We start from the raw sequence: 15,274 nt of genomic DNA, 5'->3' as shown, positions 1-15,274 counted from the left end.
TGTCACTGACAATACCATTGTGTTGACATGTTTGATGGTACTTAACATAGTCAGGGGCAGTGTCCTATATTTACCCAAGTAAAAACTTTGCGCCAAATTACTAGGTCTGAAACTACGCAGAGGAGCCCACCCCTGTACCTAATGATTGCACCCTTTTGTGTTTTCGTTTTGTTGTAATGCGAGACATTAACATGTATTTATTGTTTGGGACTACTAACTGGCAGACACTCATTACAATCGGCCTCCGCTGACAACACCAATGCTGCCTGTGTACCCCTGCAAGAGAATTCCAAGTGTCTACAGCCAAATTTTATTATGTTAGGCCTACTACGCCCGTCTGCGGTCCCTCCTTCCACTAGTCCTCCACTGACCAGACCACTGCTGCCCGTGTACCCCTGGAACCAATTTTAAAGTGCCTACAGCCATAATTTATTATGTTAGGCCTTCTAAGCCTGTCTGCGGTCCCTCCTTACACTTGTCCTCCACTGACCAGACCACTGCTGCCCGTGTACCCCTGGAACCAATTTTAAAGTGCCTACAGCCGTATTTTATTATGTTAGGCCTACTACGCCTGTCTGCGGTCCCTCCTTCCACTAGGCCTCCACTGACCAGACCACTGCTGCCCTTGTACCCCTGGAACCAATTTTAAAGTGCCTACTGTTAGGGCTAGCAGAACGCACCAAATAATAAGACTGATAGTGTACGGTGCGTTCGTAGCCCGGGGTCCACCGTGCAGAGATGGAACCTGCTGCTGAGTAATGACGGACTATATGGCGGTACTCATAAGTATACTCGCGTGGGTTAAACTTCACCCAACGTGAAGGAAGCGATCCTGTTGCGTCACAGGATCGCGGTACCGCACATAGAAGGCGAGCAAGCAGTCAGCGAACTTAACCCCAACTAGGATTGAAGTCCGATTAGACCACTTGCTGACACAACACCGCAACAGGGTGTGTTAGGCAACTCTTATAACTAGAGCACCGAAGTGCGAACTGTGCCGTGCTGGCAGGCACCACTAAGCACCCAGACGTGGGTCAGGAAGCGCGTGGCGCCGCACTGGCGGTCACAGCAATAGACGCTGATACGTGTGTGACACGTTGAGTGATTTGTCGGGCGCTAGATAGCAGCCATACTCCATACGCGAACAGTCATACAATAGGGTAGGGGTATTTAATGAACGACTTGCACTCACAACAAACACACGTATTCAATTGTACACTAGCGCATGGCCGTGCGGTCATGCGCAGTTTATATAATTGCAGGACAGGAAGTGGCCACAGAAACTTTGCCCTTCCAGGGCCTGCCAAGAGGACCAATGGAATGCGCTGCAGAGCCAGAGCACATGACCCTCGATCTCCAACGGGAGATCTTGCTCTGGGCATGCTCAGTGTGCGCAAACAAGGACTTAGTCCCAGGGAAGTCCGCTCGCCGCTGACCAGCACTGACTTTAATGGCAGGAGCTGAAGAAGCAGCAGTAACTCTCTGTACAGAGTGACAGCGAGCAAGACATTGGGAGCGACGTCCCTGCTGAGCAGACTCCACTGTGGCTGGAGGAGAATGGGAGACCGCAGTGGAGACGGATTGAGATTCCCCCTGTGCAGCAGAGGAAACTCGACTCCTAACATTACCCCCCCTCCTAGGGCCCCCCCCTCCTTGGGCCTCGCTACGCTCGAAGGAAGCAATAAGCTGTGGGGCCCGAATGTTTTCAGCAGGCTCCCAAGACCTGTGCTCTGGACCATAACCCTTCCAATCCACCAAATAAAACTTTTTGCCGCGTACCACCTTGCACCCCAAAATAGCGTTCACCTCGTAATCGTCCATAGACGAACCCGATGTCCCGGTAGATGACTCGGAAAACCGGGACATGTATACGGGTTTCAAGAGGGACACATGAAAGGTGTCGGTGATACCCAAGCGTGGAGGAAGAGCCAGGCGGTAGACCACAGGATTAACCTGTTCGAGAACCTTGAAGGGACCCAAGTAGCGAGGAGCAAACTTAGTGGACTCAACTCGCAGCCTGATGTTACGGGCGGAGAGCCACACCAAGTCGCCAGGGGCAAAAGTCGGAGCGGGGCGCCGATGAACATCGGCGGAGGACCTCATTCTCTCCTTGGAGGCCCGAATGGCATCCTGCGTGCGATCCCAAATGTCCCGTGCCTCCACAGCCCAGTCTGCCACCCTGGGATCAGCGGAAGACACAGGCATGGGCACAGGAACACGCGGATGCTGGCCGTAATTTAAGAGGAATGGAGTCTGACCGGTAGAGTCGGCTACGGCATTGTTAAGTGCAAACTCTGCCCACGGTAGCAAGGATGCCCAGTCATCCTGTCTGGCAGAAACAAAATGTTGCAGATATGTGACCAAGGTCTGGTTGGCCCTTTCTACCAACCCATTCGTCTCGGGATCATATGCCGAAGAGAGATTTAACTCAATACTGAGTAGACGACATAGCTCCCTCCAGAATCGAGACGCAAACTGGGGACCCCGGTCACTAACAATTTTGTCTGGCATACCGTGTAAGCGAAAGATATTCTTGATAAACAAGACAGCCAACGCCCGTGCAGATGGTAGCCGTGGAAGAGGCACCAAATGCACCATTTTGGAAAAATGATCGGTGATCACCCAGATAATGGTGCAATTACGAGACTTGGGTAAGCCAACCACAAAGTCCATCCCGACCATCTCCCAGGGCCTGTCAGCCACGGGCAGAGGAAAAAGCAACCCAGCTGGCCGTTGCCGAGGAGTCTTGTTCCTGGCGCAAGAGACACATGCCCGAACGTACTCCGCGACATCACGAGCCATATGCGGCCACCAGTATGTCCTCGCCAGTAACTCTGATGTCCTTTTAGTACCAAAATGTCCACCCACCCTGGACGAGTGCGCCCAAGAGAGAACCTCCGGTCGCAAACTAGATGGAACAAAAGTCTTGCCCAGGGGCACAGACTCCAGCGAAACCGGGGCCACGGTTCTCAAACTCTTGGTGGGGACAATAAGCCGAGGCTCCTCCTCCTCCTCCGCGGATGACACAACGGAGCGAGAGAGAGCGTCGGCCCGAATGTTCTCCTCCCCAGAAAGGATATGGAGGGTGAAATGAAACCGGGAGAAGAAAAAGGACCATCTGGCCTGGCGAGAATTCAACCGCTGAACTGTCTGCAGATACACCAAATTTTTGTGATCTGTGAAGACTTGGAAGGGAAAACGTGCTCCCTCCAAGAGATGTCTCCACTCCGAGAAAGCCAACTTCATGGCTAGCAACTCCCTGTCCCCGATGGAATATTTCCTCTCTGCTGGTGCGAAGGTCTTGGAGAAAAAGAAGCAAGGATGCTTCCGACCTTGAGCATCCTTTTGGAAGAGGACTGCTCCAGCACCAACAGAAGAGGCATCCACCTCCATGATAAATGGCTTATCAACATCGGGGCGATGAAGAATGGGAGCGCTAGCGAAGTTTGACTTTATAGAGATAAAAGCCTTGGAGACCTCCTCAGACCACAATTTGGGATTCGCCCCCTTCTTGGTGAGGGCAACCAAGGGAGCTACCAAAGTTGAGAAATGCGGGATGAACTGGCGATAATAATTGATGAACCCCATAAAGCGCTGCACCGCTTTAAGAGAATGGGGTTCCTGCCAGTCCATCACAGCCTGTAGTTTGGCAGGATCCATAGCCAATCCCTGGGCTGAGATGATGTAGCCTAGGAAAGGTAAGGACTCCTGCTCAAACATACATTTCTCCAACTTGGCATAGAGGGAGTTTGCCCATAGGAGGTCGAAGACTTTGCAAACATCTCTCCGGTGGGAGTCAATATCTGGAGAGTAGATGAGAATATCATCCAGATAGACTACGACCGAGGTGGAAAGCATATCCCGGAAGATATCGTTCACAAAGTCTTGGAAAACGGCTGGGGCATTACAGAGCCCAAAGGGCATCACCAGATATTCATAGTGCCCATCCCTGGTGTTAAAAGCCGTCTTCCATTCGTCCCCCTCACGGATGCGAATCAGGTTGTAAGCACCCCGCAGATCTAATTTAGTAAATACCCTTGCTCCCCGAAGCCTATCGAACAGTTCAGATATCAAAGGCAAAGGGTATTTATTCTTAACGGTGATGGCGTTAAGACCCCTGTAGTCTATGCATGGACGCAATTCCCCACTCTTCTTCTGCACGAAGAAGAACCTTGCCCCAGCAGGTGACACCGACTTCCTGATGAACCCTCTTGCCAGATTTTCCTGGATGTACTGTGACATTGCCTCCGTCTCCGGGAGAGATAGCGGATAGACTCGACCCCGGGGAGGCTCAGCACCAGGCAAGAGGTCAATAGGACAGTCATAGGGGCAATGGGGCGGAAGGGTCTCCGCCGCCTTTTTGGAGAATACGTCTGCATACGACCAATACTGCTTGGGGAGAGAGGAAAGATCTGTGGGTACCTCAGTTGTAGCTACCTGAATACACTCCCTCTGACACCTACCCCCACAAGATTCGCCCCATCCCAGGATTCTGCCAGAGGACCACTCGATATGAGGAGAGTGGTACCGTAGCCAAGGTATTCCCAACAGGACTTCATCAATTCCCTCTGGAATGACGAGCAGAGAAATAATCTCCTGATGAGATGGCGACATGGACAGAGTAAAAGGGATGGTCTGGTGAGTTATCTGTGAGGGCAGAGTCGACCCATTCACCACTCGTACCGTTACAGGTTGAGCTAGCATAACCAGAGGTATTGCGTGGCGTTGGGCGAAGGCAGAAGACATAAAATTGCCCTCCGCCCCAGAATCCACGCAGAGCTCTACCGAGTGGGAGAATGCCTCTAAATTGTCCTTTAAGGGGACAATTACTATAAGCTCAAACGTCGCCATGTCTAGTGTACCTCCACCCACGACCACTAGACTCTGACGTTTCCTCGACCGCTGAGGACATCTGGTGGCTAAATGTCCAGACTGCTGGCAAACATGACAGACCCTGAGTGCACAAGCGGTCCGGGACTTAGGTCCCGCTTGTGACACTTCCCTGGCCTCATGTGACTCAGGAACCAGGACCGGAGTTTCCAGAGGTTTGGCGAAAGTAGGAGCCAGCCGAAACCTCTGCCTACACTGGGCTCGCTCTAACCTCCGCTCGTTAAAACGGAGGTCAATTCGAGTGGAGACTGTTATTAACTCCTCCAGTGTTGCAGGAATCTCCCTAGTGGCCAGAGCGTCCTTTACATGGTCAGCCAAGCCCCTCCAAAATATGGGGATAAGAGCTTTATCCGACCATTCCAGCTCAGATGCTAAAGTGCGGAATTGGACGGCAAAATGACTGACCAAGGACTCACCCTGAGTTAATGCCAGCAGTTGGAGCGCAGTGTCATGGGTGACTTGAGGTCCTAAAAAGACCTGTTTTAAAGTGCTCAAAAACAGAGGAGCACTCTGCACCACATGATCGCCACGCTCCCACAGCGGCGTAGCCCATTCCAACGCCCTGTCCGACAATAGAGACACAATAAATCCCACCTTAGCCCGCTCTGTGGGGAAACGTGCAGCCAGAAGCTCGAGATGAATAGAGCACTGACTCACGAATCCCCTACAAAATTTGCTATTACCAGAAAATTTTTCTGGCAGCGGGAGGCGAGAAAATGTCGGAACAGGGGTGGCAATGGACAAAGTTGCTGCAGCCATGCTGGCAGCCTGTACAGCAACTGCGGTAACATCCACAGCTGAGGTTGCGCTCTCGAGAGCCGCCAACCTACCCTCCAGCTGCTGTATATACCGCAGGGATTGCTGTTTGTCCGTCATCACTAGCCAGACCCTGGCGCTAGTGTAATGTTAGGGCTAGCGAAACGCACCAAATAATAAGACTGAGTAAGTGTACGGTGCGTTCATAGCCCGGGGTCCACCGTGCAGAGATGGAACCTGCTGCTGAGTAATGACGGACTATATGGCGGTACTCATAAGTATACTCGCGTGGGTTAAACTTCACCCAACGTGAAGGAAGCGATCCTGTTGCGTCACAGGATCGCGGTACCGCACATAGAAGGCGAGCAAGCAGTCAGCGAACTTAACCCCAACTAGGATTGAAGTCCGATTAGACCACTTGCTGACACAACACCGCAACAGGGTGTGTTAGGCAACTCTTATAATTAGAGCACCGAAGTGCGAACTGTGCCGTGCTGGCAGGCACCACTAAGCACCCAGACGTGGGTCAGGAAGCGCACTACTGGCGTGTGGCACTGCACTGGCGGTCACAGCAATAGACGCTGAGTGATTTGTCGGGCGCTAGATAGCAGCCATACTCCATACGCGAACAGTCATACAATAGGGTAGGGGTATTTAATGAACGACTTGCACTCACAACAAACACACGTATTCAATTGTACACTAGCGCATGGCCGTGCGGTCATGCGCAGTTTATATAATTGCAGGACAGGAAGTGGCCACAGAAACTTTGCCCTTCCAGGGCCTGCCAAGAGGACCAATGGAATGCGCTGCAGAGCCAGAGCACATGACCCTCGATCTCCAACGGGAGATCTTGCTCTGGGCATGCTCAGTGTGCGCAAACAAGGACTTAGTCGCAGGGAAGTCCGCTCGCCGCTGACCAGCACTGACTTTAATGGCAGGAGCTGAAGAAGCAGCAGTAACTCTCTGTACAGAGTGAGAGCGAGCAAGACACTGGGAGCGACATCTCTGCTGAGCAGACTCCACTGCTGCTGGAGGAGAATAGGAGACCGCAGCGGAGACGGATCGAGATTCCCCCTGTGCAGCAGAGGAAACTCGACTCCTAACACCTACAGCCATATTTTATTATGTTAGGCCTACTACGCCTGTCTGAGGTCCCTCCTTCCATTAGGCCTCCACTGACCAGACCACTGCTGCCCGTGTACCCCTGGAACCAATTTTAAAGTGCCTACAGCCATATTTTATTATGTTAGGCCTACTACGCCTGTCTGCGGTCCCTCCTTACACTTGTCCTCCACTGACCAGACCACTGCTGCCCGTGTACCCCTGGAACCAATTTTAAAGTGCCTACAGCCCAATTTTATTATGTAAGGCCTACTACGCCTGTCTGCGGGCCCTCCTTCCACTAGGCCTCCACTGACCAGACCACTGCTGCCCGTGTACCCCTGGAACCAATTTTAAAGTGCCTACAGCCATATTTTATTATGTTAGGCCTACTACGTCTGTCTGCGGTCCCTCCTTCCACTAGGCCTCCACTGACCAGACCACTGCTGCCCGTGTACCCCTGGAACCAATTTTAAAGTGCCTACAGCCATATTTTATTATGTTAGGCCTACTACGCCTGTCTGCGGTCCCTCCTTACACTTGTCCTTCACTGACCAGACCACTGCTGCCCGTGTACCCCTGGAACCAATTTTAAAGTGCCTACAGCCATATTTTATTATGTTAGGCCTACTACGCCTGTCTGCGGTCCCTCCTTACACTTGTCCTCCACTGACCAGACCACTGCTGCCCGTGTACCCCTGGAACCAATTTTAAAATGCTACAGCCCAATTTTATTATGTTAGGCCTACTACGCCTGTCTGCGGTCCCTCCTTCCACTAGGCCCCCACTGACCAGGCCACTGCTGCCCGTGTACCCCTGGAACCAATTTTAAAGTGCCTACAGCCCAATTTTATTATGTTAGGCCTACTACGCCTGTCTGCGGGCCCTCCTTCCACCAGGCCTCCACTGACCAGACCACTGCTGCCCGTGTACCCCTGGAACCAATTTTAAAGTGCCTACAGCCATATTTTATTATGTTAGGCCTACTACGCCTGGCTGTGGTCCCTCCTTCCACTAGGCCTCCACTGACCAGACCACTGCTGCCCGTGTACCCCTGTAACCAATTTTAAAGTGCCTACAGCCATATTTTATTATGTTAGGCCTACTACGCCTGTCTGCGGTCCCTCCTTACACTTGTCCTCCACTGACCAGACCACTGCTGCCCGTGTACCCCTGGAACCAATTTTAAAGTGCCTACAGCCCAATTTTATTATGTTAGGCCTTCGAAGCCTGTCTGCGGGCCCTCCTTCCACTAGGCCTCCACTGACCAGACCACTGCTGCCCGTGTACCCCTGGAACCAATTTTAAAGTGCCTACAGCCCAATTTTATTATGTTAAGCCTTCGAAGCCTGTCTGCGGTCCCTCCTTCCACTAGTCCTCCACTGACCAGACCACTGCTGCCCGTGTACCCCTGGAACCAATTTTAAGGTGCCTACAGCCATATTTTATTATGTTAGGCCTACTACGCCTGTCTGCGGTCCCTCCTTCCACTAGGCCTCCATTGACCAGACCACTGCTGCCCGTGTACCCCTGGAACCAATTTTAAAGTGCCTACAGCCATATTTTATTATGTTAGGCCTACTACGCCTGTCTGCGGTCCCTCCTTACATTTGTCATCCACTGACCAGACCACTGCTGCCCGTGTACCCCTGGAACCAATTTTAAAATGCCTACAGCCCAATTTTATAATGTTAGGCCTACTACGCCTGTCTGCGGGCCCTCCTTCCTCTAGGCCTCCATTGACCAGACCACTGCTGCCCGTGTACCCCTGGAACCAATTTTAAAGTGCCTACAGCCATATTTTATTATGTTAGGCCTACTACGCCTGTCTGCGGTCCCTCCTTCCACTAGGCCTCCACTGACCAGACCACTGCTGCCCGTGTACCCCTGGAACCAATTTTAAAGTGCCTACAGCCATATTTTATTATGTTAGGCCTACTACGCCTGTCTGCGGTCCTTCCTTACACTTGTCCTCCACTGACCAGACCACTGCTGCCCGTGTACCCCTGGAACCAATTTTAAAGTGTATACAGCCCAATTTTATTATGTTAGGCCTTCGAAGCCTGTTTGCGGGCCCTCCTTCCACTAGGCCTCCACTGACCAGACCACTGCTGCCCGTGTACCCCTGGAACCAATTTTAAAGTGGCTACAGCCATATTTTATTATGTTAGGCCTACTACGTCTGTCTGCGGTCCCTCCTTACACTTGTCCTCCACTGACCAGAGCACTGCTGCCCGTGTACCCCTGGAACCAATTTTAAAGTGCCTACAGCCCAATTTTTTATATGTTAGGCCTTCGAAGCCTGTCTGCGGTCCCTCCTTCCACTAGTCCTCCACTGACCAGACCACTGCTGCCCGTGTACCCCTGGAACCAATTTTAAAGTGCCTACAGCCATATTTTATTATGTTAGGCCTTCGAAGCCTGTCTGCGGGCCCTCCTTCCACTAGGCCTCCACTGACCAGACCACTGCTGCCCGTGTACCCCTGGAACCAATTTTAAAGTGCCTACAGCCATATTTTATTATGTTAAGCCTTCGAAGCCTGTCTGCGGTCCCTCCTTCCACTAGTCCTCCACTGACCAGACCACTGCTGCCCGTGTACCCCTGGAACCAATTTTAAGGTGCCTACAGCCATATTTTATTATGTTAGGCCTACTACGCCTGTCTGCGGTCCCTCCTTCCACTAGGCCTCCATTGACCAGACCACTGCTGCCCGTGTACCCCTGGAACCAATTTTAAAGTGCCTACAGCCATATTTTATTATGTTAGGCCTACTACGCCTGTCTGCGGTCCCTCCTTACATTTGTCATCCACTGACCAGACCACTGCTGCCCGTGTACCCCTGGAACCAATTTTAAAATGCCTACAGCCCAATTTTATAATGTTAGGCCTACTACGCCTGTCTGCGGGCCCTCCTTCCACTAGGCCTCCATTGACCAGACCACTGCTGCCCGTGTACCCCTGGAACCAATTTTAAAGTGCCTGCAGCCATATTTTATTATGTTAGGCCTAGTACGCCTGTCTGCGGTCCCTCCTTCCTCTAGGCCTCCACTGACTAGACCACTGCTGCCCGTGTACCCCTGGAACCAATTTTAAAGTGCCTACAGCCATATTTTATTATGTTAGGCCTACTACGCCTGTCTGCGGTCCTTCCTTACACTTGTCCTCCACTGACCAGACCACTGCTGCCCGTGTACCCCTGGAACCAATTTTAAAGTGTATACAGCCCAATTTTATTATGTTAGGCCTTCGAAGCCTGTTTGCGGGCCCTCCTTCCACTAGGCCTCCACTGACCAGACCACTGCTGCCCGTGTACCCCTGGAACCAATTTTAAAGTGGCTACAGCCATATTTTATTATGTTAGGCCTACTACGTCTGTCTGCGGTCCCTCCTTACACTTGTCCTCCACTGACCAGACCACTGCTGCCCGTGTACCCCTGGAACCAATTTTAAAGTGCCTACAGCCCAATTTTTTATATGTTAGGCCTTCGAAGCCTGTCTGCGGTCCCTCCTTCCACTAGTCCTCCACTGACCAGACCACTGCTGCCCGTGTACCCCTGGAACCAATTTTAAAGTGCCTACAGCCATATTTTATTATGTTAGGCCTTCGAAGCCTGTCTGCGGGCCCTCCTTCCACTAGGCCTCCACTGACCAGACCACTGCTGCCCGTGTACCCCTGGAACCAATTTTAAAGTGCCTACAGCCATATTTTATTATGTTAGGCCTACTACGCCTGTCTGCGGTCCCTCCTTACACTTGTCCTCCACTGACCAGACCACTGCTGCCCGTGTACCCCTGGAACCAATTTTAAAGTGCCTACAGCCTAATTTTGTTATGTTAGGCCTACTACGCCTGTCTGCGGTCCCTCCTTCCAATACTCCTCCACTGACCACACCACTGCTGCCCGTGGACCCCTGGAACCTATTTTTAATTGCATAGAGCATCCATTTTTAATAGTAGGCGTACAAAGTCTGTCTGCGGTCCATAATTGAAATTGTCCTCCACTGACCAGACCAATGCTGCCTGTGTACCCCTGTAACCTTTTTTAAACTGCATTGAGCCATATTTTTGGTTTAAGGCCTACTACCTGTGTCTGTCTGCGCCACTCAATACAGCTGTCCTCCTTTGAAAAAAGCTGAGCGTCAATAGTCTGGTTTTCAGCCTCTAGGAATTTGAAAACTGCATTGGGGCTACTACTTCGGTAGGGCCTACTAACGGTGTCTGCCGCTCCAAGGTGTTCCCCAGGTTTCCTTGCCATTGCTTCAATCTTCTGACTCTCGTTTAGTAGTTGTTGAAAACTACACTGCATTAGGCCTACAAATTGGGTATGGGGTGTAGAGACGGTGTGTTCCACTCCAAGGTGTTCCCCAGGTTTCGTCTCCATTGCTTCGATCTTCTGGCTCTTCTTAAGTAGTTGTTGAAAACAACACTGCATTAGGCCTACTAGTTGGGTTGGGGCCTTCTATCTGTGTATGCCACTCCTTGCTGTTCTCCTACAGTGAACAAAACTGTGCCGCCGGTTTACTACTGTTGCCAATTTTGAACTGCATTTAGAATACTTACTGATTTGGGCCTACTCTCTGTGTCAGCCTCTCATTCCAGTTGTCCTCCACTGAACAAAGCAATGCCCCCTGGTTAGTCCTGTTACCAAGTTTGAACTGCATTTAGCCCACTTTATTCTTTGGGCCCATATCTGTTTCCCCCTCATCCTGCCCATTGCCCAGCCAGTGATAGATGAGTCTGCTGGTACATTGACCCATAACGCAACATTCCCCGTGCACGCTTCACTGCAAGATTGTGACCCTGCTGAAAGTCAGGTCCCCCTTCCCGCATACCATACCACCTTACACGGGGACAAAGAGGAAGGTGCAGATGAAGGTGCAGGTTCCTTCATCAGGTGGGGGGAGGAATACTCGTTGGCGACGTCACTGGCACAGGGCCTCTCATAGTACGCAAAAGTGTTGCTGCCGGTGGGAGGCGCCCCGCCGTGCAAACACACCGCTGTACTTTGAGGGGCCCTGTGCCAGTGCCATTGCCAACGAGTGGGCCCCCCCTGCTTGCTCAGGATCACAGCACTTGCAAAGTTGAAATACTTACCTCTCCCTGCTCCACTGCCGTGACGTGGTCCAGATGTCCTGGGCCCACTAATTGCTTGAACCAGCCCTACCCCCCACAACTTTAGCCAAATGACCCCCAATTTCAAATGCCTTACAATTATTATAAGCTAAATTACGATTGACAAGCTTCAGTAGCAAGAATGGATGTTTTTGCCAATACAATGGGCTCTGTACATGTTTTCCTGGCCTCTACTCACTGCTGACTATGCTCCCCCATTGACTTACATAGGGTTTCGTGTTTCGGTCGATCCCCGACTTTTAGCGATAATCGGCCGATTCCACTCGACTCAACTTTTGAGATAGTCGGGTTTCGCAAAACCCGGCTCGACTCTAAAAAGGTCAAGGTCGCTCAACTCTAATGAACAGTAGTGATGAGCGATAGTGCTCGCCACTACTCGTTATTTGCCTGAGTATCACTGTACTCGGCGAGCACCGAGCATTTCCGGGATTATTCGGCGGGAGCTCGGGTCTCCGACCTGCAATTTTGCCACTCTTTACAGCGCCAATGAACATGCAGGGATTATTTGCCATGCACTGTAATACCGCAGCCATCTTTTTTGTGGTATTATGGTGATTGGATGGCCGCACGCTGTCATCATGACACTGCCATGATCGGCGCATTCAGCTCCGGACTCAGCTAATGCAGGGAGAGCTGCTGTTGAGCTAGGATCAGATTTATTCTTTTATTAGTTAGTGTGGGTCTACCATCACAGAATCCACAAATCCAGATAAACCAACAGTCCTTTATAGTGCTAATTAGGGGGTATATTGATTGCAGTGCTAGGTAGGCAGGGGAGTCTATGTGCACATATCCACATCAGTGCAAGGCATGCAGGCACTGTATGTGAGTATATAGATCTCACTGCATACATCAAGAGAGTCCATTACTGCCTGCTGCTGCCTACTTTATATACACCTAGCTGCAGGTATCTGTGGCTAGGATTATTTTTTGGGGCACTTGAATCCTGCTAATTTTATTACAAAGCAATCCAGAGCCACCTTTTTTTCTACATTTATTTGCTTGGTCATACTACAGACTACAACCAGGTCATTTTAATACAACAGCGTGAAAATCTGGCAATTTAAAACTGCTTTCTTTGTCCCAGGCATCAGATGTGAGTGCGCAGAAAATTCTGGCCATTTTTGTTACTGTTGTATTTTTTGGAATGTCTTACAACATTTTTGGACACCATTTTGATGACCAAAAAATCTGGCCCCAAAAATTTAGCTATAGTTCTTATATTTAGCACTGTGTTTAGTACGCCACATGCATCGCATATCATTGCGTCAAATATTTTACAGTTTTAGTACTCCAACATTTTTTTTAGTGTCATAGCCTACTTATTGACACAATTTTGGTGGGTCCAAAAAAATTCAGGCCACATATTTAACAGTGTTCTCTCTCCGTCAGGCACCAGATCTATCTGTGCTCTACAAATAGTTGCTTTTCAGGTCTACATTCCACTTTTTGGCTGTCTGCTACCGTAGGTCTCTTCACTATTTTGGTGTAAAAAATTAAAAAATACAGGCCACGTATTGCACAGTCTGCTATCTCCGTCAGACTCCTGGTCCTGGTCTATCTGTGCTCTACAAATAGTGGCTTTTCAGGCCTACATTCCACTTTTTTGGCTGTTTGCTACCCTAGGTCTATACACCATTTTGGAGTAAAACATAAAAAAATACAGACCACGTATTGAACATTCTGTTATCTCCGTCAAATGCCTGGTCTATCTGTGCTCTACAAATAGTTGCTTTTCAGGCCTACATTCCACTTTTTTGGCTGTCTGCTACCCAAGGTCTATACAGTATTTTTGGGGTAAAAAATAAAAAAATACAGGCCACGTATTGAACAGTCTGTTATCTCCTCAGACTACTGGTCTATCTGTGCTCTACAAATAGTTGATTTTCAGGCCTACATTCCATTTTGTTTGCTGTCTGCTACCCTAGGTCCATACAGTATTTTGGGGTAAAATATAAAAAAACAAGCCATGTATTGAACAGTCTGTTATCTCCATCAGACTCCTGGTCTATCTGTGCTCTACAAATACTTGCTTTTCAGGCCTACATTCCTCTTTTTTGGCTGTCTGCTACCATAGGTCAAAACACTATTTTGGGCTAAAAAATAAAAAAATACTGGCCACATATTGAACAGTTTGGTATCTCTGTGACATGCCTCATCGATCTGTGGCCTACAAATTGTGTCATTAGATTAGAGTTTAGGCTTGCATTCTTCTTTTTATAAAAATGGACAAGGCGTGTGGCAAGGGACAGGGAAGTGGACATGATGGTGCATGCAGAGGTCGAGGCCGTGGGCAAGCTGAAAGTGGGCCACAACAAACACGTGCATCTTCTCACAACAGATTCCTGTCAGAATTCATAGAGCCAGAAAAACATGGGCTACTTGCACAGTGAACAAGTCTGTAGGAACATGTTCAAACACCACCAAGACTCTGCCAATAACCCCAAACAGGCCATTTGCAACACCTGCCATGCCCGCATCAGCAAGCGTAGCAAAACTACCAGCCTGACCACCACCAGCGTGATCAAACACATGGAAGCAAAGCACCTGACTTTGTGGGCCGAACCACAGGCAACACGAACAGTGTCTGTGGGTAACACCACTCCTTCCACTGTTATGCATGAAAGCCAATCCCCTGTCCACAGTGCATGTAAAGATGCCTCCTGCTCTGCACCTGCCATTACACAGAATCAACTAGCACCATCATCGAGCATGTCCACATCCTTGTCCATGCGCAGCCTTCAGTTGTCCATACCACAGTCATTGGAATGCAAGCGGAAGTACGCCTCCAAGCCCCACAGGCCACAGTTCTAAATTCACAAATTTCTCATCTGCTTGCACTTAAAATGTTACCTTTTAGGCTCGTGGAGATGGAAGCTTTCTGCAACCTGATGGTGGCAGCTGTGCCAAGGTATTCGGTCATCTATTTTTTCCGGTATGCCATCACGGCATTACACAAGCACGTTTCCCACAACATTAGCCGTACTCTCAATAATGCTGTTACTGGGAAATTCACCCAACCACGGACACGTGGACAAGTGCTTGTGGGCAGGGACTGTATATCTCACTGACGGCAAACTGGGTTAACATAGTGGAAGCCTGAACCCAGTCGGACCTTGGGATGGTGCACATCCTCCCAACTCCGAGGATTGCGGGCCCTACGTCAATATTGGTGGCCACCACACTCTACAGCTTCTGCACCTCCTCTTCCACCTACTCTTCAGCCTCTTCCAAAAAGTACCACATCAGTCACAAACTGGAAGCACTGCAGCACTGCCTCAGCCAAGTGCCAACAGGCTGTACTGAAGCTAATCTTCTTAGGTGACAAACCGCACAATGCTGAAGAGTTGTGGTCAGCTCTGAACGAGCAGTCAAATTTTTGCTGACACC

This window comes from Ranitomeya imitator, chromosome 1 (assembly GCF_032444005.1).
Source record: "Ranitomeya imitator isolate aRanImi1 chromosome 1, aRanImi1.pri, whole genome shotgun sequence".
Classification (NCBI taxonomy): Eukaryota; Metazoa; Chordata; class Amphibia; order Anura; family Dendrobatidae; genus Ranitomeya; species Ranitomeya imitator.
Note: the sequence above shows the minus strand (reverse complement) of the source record.